Source organism: Elephantulus edwardii, unplaced genomic scaffold (assembly GCF_000299155.1).
Source record: "Elephantulus edwardii isolate Elephantulus edwardi_28Jun2011 unplaced genomic scaffold, EleEdw1.0 scaffold00011, whole genome shotgun sequence".
NCBI classification, from domain to species: Eukaryota; Metazoa; Chordata; class Mammalia; order Macroscelidea; family Macroscelididae; genus Elephantulus; species Elephantulus edwardii.
Window position 1 is genome coordinate 22,510,521 of NW_006399761.1, and position 8,028 is coordinate 22,518,548.

Sequence of the window (8,028 nt, forward strand, 5' to 3'; positions counted from 1 at the left end):
TTTAGTTTTAAAAAAATTTAATAAAAGAATAGAATTACTAGGTGTCTGGTAAAAAGTGCATTGTCTTTTCAAATACCCTTAGTGTTGCTGTTGGTTGTTTTGTTTTTTTCTTTCAAGAGGTTAGAATGAACGAATGCATTAAAGAAGAGACATTTGCATGGAATTAGGGAGAAGGAGGATCAGAACTGAGGAAAGAAGAAAATATTTAGTATAATACGATGAAGGACAAAAAGTGATTTTATGAGCTGAGATTCAAGTGAACAAATGAAAATTTGGGTAGAACGGAAGATGACAGAGGATGGGTCTGTGTTAATTAGCAGAGTTCTAAGAGTCTTTGGTGGAGACTACGCTTCTGTGTCCTTGGACTCTTAGACAGGTGTGTTTGAACACAAGAGCAGTAAGGACACACCTGTACCAGGTTCAGGTACCTTATATGTGGAAGGTGTAGGGGGTGAAAGCAAATAAGAGGGCTGCCCGGAGGCAAGGATGGGAAGCCTCAATTCATACATGTTGGTCCTGTCGCGAGGATAGGCTATTCCCTGGAGAGAGAGAGAGATGGCGAAAGAGAAGAAGACCCTCAACCAGATGGTCTGACACAGTGACTGCATCAAAAGGCTCACCCGTGTCAGAGAGAGTGAGGTTGGCACAGGATAGACAGGTCTGTTGTTCACAGACAGAGTCACTAGGGATCATACTTGGTGGTACCTTGCAGTAACAACTCTTTTCATTGGTGCACTTAAGCCATTCCCATTCATTCACTTCCACTAGTGAGGTGAGTGGCCAGGCTCAGAGCCCTCCTGGGAGCCCAGGCCAGAACCTGCAGCAGCATGAGGCCCATCTAGAAGGGCAGGGCCAGCACAATGAAGCACCGTTCACTCAGCACCTCTACTGGGAGCCTTTAGACACGCCACTTCCATTCACCTTCCCAACAACAGCAAGGCCAGGGTCCCTGCACCAAGTTACTATTGAGAACCAGCAATGGCTTCAGGTCATTGATGTCACTGCTTTCAGAAGTCCAGTGTTCGCCAGTCAACAAGGTTTTCAGAGCACAACATTAGGGTAAGGGTGGGCAACAGAGGGGCACACAGGGGCCTAAATACTGTTCTGAAGGTTGAGCGTTATACTTTCTTACCACACAGTCGTCCACAGCTTTCCTGATAGCCACTGACATCAACCGACTCCCTGGAGAAAAATCACCTCTGAACTTCAGCTTCCATGGGCGAGTGAGGTGGACACGCATGCGCACTGAGTTCAGCGAGAAGCAGAAAGCGAGCGAGAGAGAGCAGTGCTCAGGCGCCCAGGGGTCCCAAGCGCTCCCTGGACAACACCAAGAGCAGTTAGAGGAGTGGACGTCGGAGGGTAGAGGGTATGGAGGGGAGGGAAGATGGGTCTGTGGGCTGTCACCAGGGAAAATTAGCAATTTACATGAAATGGTCTCATACGCATACCAGAGAATTCACTATTTGACAGTGTCCAGTTCTGGCGCATTTAGTACTTTCACGAAGATTGTGCAGCTGTCTTCACTCTCCAATTCCATCAGCCAAAAATTCACTGGTATACCGGGCCTAAGGGTAAAAAGCTGCACTGCAACCCCAAAGGTAAATGTTCAAATCCACCAGATGGTCCGATGGAGAAGGATGGGCAGTTTCCTCCCACGTAATTTCCTGCCTCTGAGCCTCTGAGGGTCAGCTGTGAGTCGGTCCTCAGGGCCATTCGTATTTCCTCCCTCCCTCCACCTAGCCCCTGACAACCAATTACCGAGTTTTCTGTCTCTATAGAATTTCATACTCTGCACATTTAATTTAAGTGAGATAATACACACTGCTTGGAAGTAGGAGTGGCATCCACTTCCTAAATAACATGCCTCAGGAAACCCTATGAACTTTGATAAATGTGGTTAGTTGTAGAGGGGTTTCAATCAAATCCTTTGTTCATAGGGTTGCTATGAGTCGTCTCAACTCGAAGGCAGTCAACAACAACAACAATAAACACTGTGACCTCCATATCTGGCTTCTTTCACTTAGCATATGGGTGGGAATTGTGGTGGCCCAGTGGCAAGAAGCTGCGCTGCAATCCTGAAGGCACACTGTTCAAATCCACCAGCTGCTCCGCAGGAGAAGGACGGGCAGTCCCTTCCCATGCAATTAACTGCCTCTGAAAACCAAAGACTGAAGGAAGACTCAGTAACACCCGGCAAAATGCAGATGATAAAACCTAAATGAATGTAAAGAGAACTCTGTCCACTTATTGATGAAAGCAAAACAGCATTACAGCCTTCGGTATAGATAACACCGCAACAAAAATCAATAAAGAAAACAAAAGTCCGCAAAAGTAGACCTGTAGGAGGCACGGTAAAAAAAAAAAAAAAAGGAGAAAGATATAAGTTGTCAAAGGTATCTTTTTCGTGATTCACCCTTAACATTCATGAGAGCAGCAGTTAAGAAATTAGAATCTAGGGAGCTCTGGGGGCCTAGTGGCAGGAAGCTGCACTGCAATCCCAGAGGTGCGTGGTTCAAATCCACCAGATGCTCCCCTGGAGACGGAGGGGCAATCTCCTCCTGTGCCAGTCGGATCTGATTTGACGGTACACAACAACAACAACATAATAGTAATAATTTAAAAAAAGAAATTAGAATCTGTAGTACACTGGGCAGATCTCCTGCCAAAGGTCCCTTAAAAGAAAAAGCGGGCTCCTGGCTGGTGAGTCTTGCCACAACTCAATGCTCCCCACCGAGTCACGCTGCTTCCGGCTGAGGCTCACTGCTCCCCTCGGAGGCTCTAAAACTAATTATTTTAATAATATTTCTCACTCAAATTCCATCTGCCCGGCCCGCCGCCCTGCGCCCGGCTCACTGTAGTTACATTACTTTTGGCTCTACAGCCAGAAGAGATCAGAGAAAATTATCAAGGAAGCCAAGATCTACATTAAGAAAATTAGCTACAACTCTTAGCACAATAACATTTGTACCTATTTCTGTTGGGTATCAACATCAAGCGTCAGCATGCCTTGGGTCAAGGGATGGAAAGTTACCCATTCGAGTGGTAACAACACCCTAACCTTATCTTTGTTCTGCACTGACGCCAACTGAGCCTCAGCCCACCAAAGCACACATTTCAGAGAAAACATATTTGCTAAACATGTAAAAAAAAAAGTGACAATTCCAGTGGAAACACACTGCTTGAAACTTTGGATTGCCTTGTCCCATCAGTGAACCCAACTGTAAAGTTCTTGAATCTGACTCTCTAGTAGGTTTACAAGGTTGGTGATACTGCTACTGTCCCAGTGGGCCGACTGGAGACTGGTGTCTTCAACCAGAATGGTGTTCACCCTTGCCCCAGTGAACATTACCACTGAAGTAAAGTCTGTTGAAATGCACCATGAATTCTTGAGCTAAGCGCCACCTGGTGACAATGTAGGCTTCATTGTCAACAACATCTCTTGAAAGATGAACAACTTGTGGTTGGTGATGACAAACGGCCTTTCAGTGGAAGCAGGTGGCTTCACTACTCAGGTGATCATCTTGAACCATCCAGACCAAAGCATTGCTTGCAACTTTGCTGTGATCAAAAATTGGTTCCCATTCTGTTAAGAAGCTGAAGGATTAAAACAAAAAAGAAGCAGCAGCTAACGGATGGTTCTAGATTCTTGAAGTCTGGTATTACTGACATTGATGACAAGCCCATGTATGTAGAGAGTTTCTCTGGATTGTTTTGCTGTTTGTGAGGAGAGGCAAATTGTTTCTGTGGTGTGTCATCATGACGGTGGACAAAAAGAAGATGGTTGATTATAAAGAAGACTACTGGTTAGATGTAATTTATAATCTTGATCCCTTCTATCATAAACATTTGGCAAGTGAACACTATACTGTGTGTACAAATTGGAGCAGAAAAGAAAGACAAGACAATGGACAAAAGGCTGCTGGCAAGGTCATCAAGTAGTGCAATGATTTGCATTTTCTCTTACACCCCCCACCCCCTCAGTTTTTTCTCCCTCTGGTGTTAGCCTAAAAGCTGGCTTGCTCCCTGCCCCCATTACAGTTAGCCCCCTCTGGTCTCTAGCAACCTTAATACCAGACAAATAATCTTGCAAATCATCAAGAGTTGTGGGACTAGTATAGTTTGTTTGGCTCCACAAGCAACACTCTTGGCACTAACAGTCAGGAAATTAAAAGACGCATTGCATTGGGAAATCGAGGTTTTGGGGAAACCCCCAAACTGGGCTCCATAACAGCTGTACCCTTATTTATTATTTTTTTCTTTAATTCTCTCCCCCCATTTTTTGCCCCTTTATTGTGTACCATCGAATTGAATCTAACTGACACAGGAGGAGATTTCTCATTCTTCTGCAGCAGAGCATCTGGTGGATTTGAACTGCTTGCCTTCGAGATTGCAGCACAGCTTCTTGCCACCAGGGCTCCCTACAGCTATGCCATTTTGCATCCCCACCAACAATGAATACAGATTCCAATTTCTCGACGGTGTTATTTTCCATTTTCCAATACCAGTAATTCTTCATCTTCTTTTCATCTTGAAGATCCTATTGAGAGTGACATGGTATCTCGTTGTTGTTGTTATGTGTCACTGAGTAGCCTGTGACTATGTACAACACCTGTGAACCCTGCCTTGAGCCAGTCTGACTGACTCTGACGTAACTACCTCCATTGTCCCAGTTACTCTATCAATCCATCTCATCTGGGGTCTTCCTCTTCCATGCTGTTTTGATTGCATTTGTCTGATGGCTAATGCAGTTGAACATCTTTTCATGTTTCTATACTGGTACAGTATGCTGGTGTATGTGCCTACCTGATATTCTGTAAAGAAAGTATCTTCAAGGACAGAGACAGTCTCATCCAGCCTTGTTTCCTCCAACTTCAGGCACACTCAATGCTTTCTTACTCTTAACCCTATAACGAAGCTAACCTTATAAACAAATAGTGACTGAATAAAAATTTAAAAGAAAAAGATGTAGATGTATTTATAGTAAAATAAATGCACTAATGCAGAGCATCTAATGAAAGAATTTCTTAGAAATTATTTACTTAAATTTCTAAAAGTGGAAGATACCAGAGATTTTCCTGGATTCTTCTTTATTGTAGTGATAATGGATTGGTAGTAAATGTCTGCTTCATGTAAATGGAAATTCTAGGAATTAGTAATTGACTACCCTGTTTTAATTAAAAAATAGATTTGAAACACAATTCAGGCCCTGTTAATGCATACTCTTTTTAGCTTAAAGACATGGTTCTGTAAAACAGTCCAGAGTTTTCAATCAGCTTCGTAATTCTGAAAGGTGCTTTGTCATAATCACCATACCCTTTTGCAATCACCACGTTAAAAAAAAATCTTGCTTAACTTTAAAAGAAAGTGTGAATAAATTTCATTATTTTGGAAGACAATTACTTTGAAGTTTTTGGGTGGATAATCAATTTTTACTTATCATCGTTGTAAAAGTTTTCTCTTATTCTGTTCCTTCAATTTAAATTTTAGTGAACTTATATTTAGAAGCATAGTTGACAAGAATATTAAGAAGCAGAATTTCTTCAGTTATTGTGTTTATCTACAAAATGAAATTTAGTACAAGAGACAGTGAATTTTTTGATAACTGAGTCAACAGCTATATATAACTTAATTACATATATAATTTGGGGGGCAGCATTTTTCCATAATATACACTATGCAAATGATACAACCTTGTTTGCCAAAACTGAGGAGGATGTGAAACGTTTGCTGCAGAAGGTCAAGGACTACAGCCTTAAATATAGATTGAAACTCAACATCAAGAAAACAAAGATTCTCACCACTGACTGGTCCAATTGGCAGCAGTGAAGAGATTGAGATTATTCACAATTCCAGCTTGTTCAGTTCCACAATCAATTCTCTGAGCACTAGCAGCTAGGAAATCAAAAGACTAATAGCAGTAGGGAAATCTAATGTGTGAGTGCTGAGGAGCAACAATGTCAGTCTAGAGACTAAGGTGCTCCTGATCCAGGCCATGGTCTTTGCGGTTACTTGCTATGCCTCAGAGAGCTGGGCAATGAATAAGGACGACAGAAGAATTGATACCTTGAAGCTGTGGTGCTACAAAATAGTACTGAACATATCATGGACTGTCAAGAGAACAGTTTGTCCTGGAGAGGGTGAAACCAAGTTGCTACTTGGAGGCAAGGATTTTGAAGCTCCATCTCACATACTTTGTGCATGTTGTTGCCAAAAGGGACCAGTCCTTGAAGAAATAAAATACATGATGCTTGAAAGGCTGGAGGGACCAGCGCAGGAAAGGAAGACCTTGGATAAGATGGACTGACCCAGTGACTGTGCCAGCGGGGGTAGGTGTATCAGAGGCGGTGAGATTGGCTCAGGTGGGACAGGCTTCAGAGATGTTTTGCCTAGGGTTTTATGAATTACAGTCAACTTGAAGGCACCAACAACCCCGGTGGAAATGATATCTTTTAAAACCACAGAAGTCCTACTAAAAAAGGATACTATTTCAGAAGCAAATAGGCATTTGTAAAGGATTTCATGTTTAGCATTCTCTTTCAGACTGTATTTTTCAGCTTTTATAAAAGTCTTCTTTACAAATTTGATAACATTTTCAACTAAAAGTACTTTTAGAAACTACTTTCAGTTAGAAACTACCAGTTAAACAAGAAGAGTTTGTGTATAAGCCATCCCTAGTCAGGTGTCTGCTGATGGCTTATCAGTGTAAGGACATTGGATCTCTGTGACTCCTTTTCTTAACGGTCCCTAGATGATGGGTTGCAAAAACTATAATCAGTTCCCCAGAGGTCCCATGGATTTGTCTTGCTTCAACAGTGTTTGGATGGAGCAGACCCGGTGTCTCCCCCGCTTCCAACCTCCGACTACCCTGCAACTTCACCTCCAGGGTAACCTCGGGACCATCTTAGCCATCTCCTATTTTTGGGACCAGCTAATACCGTCTTTTGTTAGCCCCCAAACCTATGAGCTCTCAGATCCGTCAAAATTATTCCACCGAAGCGGAGGAGTGAGTCAACCGTCTGGTCAACCTGAACATGGGGGCCTCTTACATCGACCTGTCTCTGGGTTTTTATTTTGACCACGATGATGTGGCCCTGGAAGGCGTGGGGCACTTCTTCTGTGAGTTGGCTAAGCGCAAGAGTTCTGAGAATCTCTTCAAGCTGCAAAACCAGTGCGGCATCCGTGTCCTCTTCCAAGATACACAGAAGCCATCCAAGGATAAGTGGGGTAAAACCCTGGCCGCCATGGAAGCAGCACTGGCCTAGGAGAAGAACCTAAACCAGGCCCTTCTGGATCTGCACGCTGTGGGTTCCGCCCACACTGACCCCTATCTCTGTGACTTTCTGGAGAACCAGTTCCTGAATTAGGAAGTGAAACTGCTGAAGAAGATGGGTGACCAACATTAAAAGACTGGGCAGCCCCCCAGGCTGGGCTGAGCGAGTATCTCTTTGAGTGTCTCACCCTCAAGCAAGACTAGGGGCCTGCGGGGACCTGCAGGGAGGAACCTCTGCGTCCCCCTGTCAACAAGCAGCAAACTTATCTTTCGCACTCTGATGTAGAATCTTATCCACCCAGAGGCCCCTCGCCCACGCCTTGGACCAAATGAAACAATAAAGCTTTTTGCAACCGCTGAGAAAGCAAAACAAAACAAAACAAAAACCCCTATAATCATAGGGAGCTCTGATGGCCTCATGGCAAGAAGCTGTGCTGCAATCCCGAAGGCATGTGGTTCAGATCCACTAGATGCTCTGCTGGAGAAGGAGGGAAATTTCCTGTGCCAGTTGGATCCAATTTGACAGTCCACAAGGGAGGGGAAGGAAGAAACAAAAGCAAACAAACAAACAAAAGCCAACCTACAATGAACACAATTGTATGCAAAGGCATGAAGCAGAGAACACTTCTGAAGAGAGTTCTCTGTTTACTTGTCTGTCTCGCCCTCTCTAAACTTCCTGAGAACTATCTCATGGCATCCTTCCAGCACATTTCTTCTTGCATTTTTTTGTTGTTGTTGTTCAGAATGGGCCCACATGA

At 43.6% G+C, this 8,028-nt stretch overlaps 1 pseudogene; it reads left to right on the forward strand.

Annotated features, from left to right (window-relative positions):
- LOC102861661 overlaps positions 1 to 7,474 on the forward strand; it is a 21,441-nt pseudogene extending 13,967 nt beyond the window's left edge.
- The last annotated feature ends 554 nt before the right edge of the window (positions 7,475 to 8,028 follow it).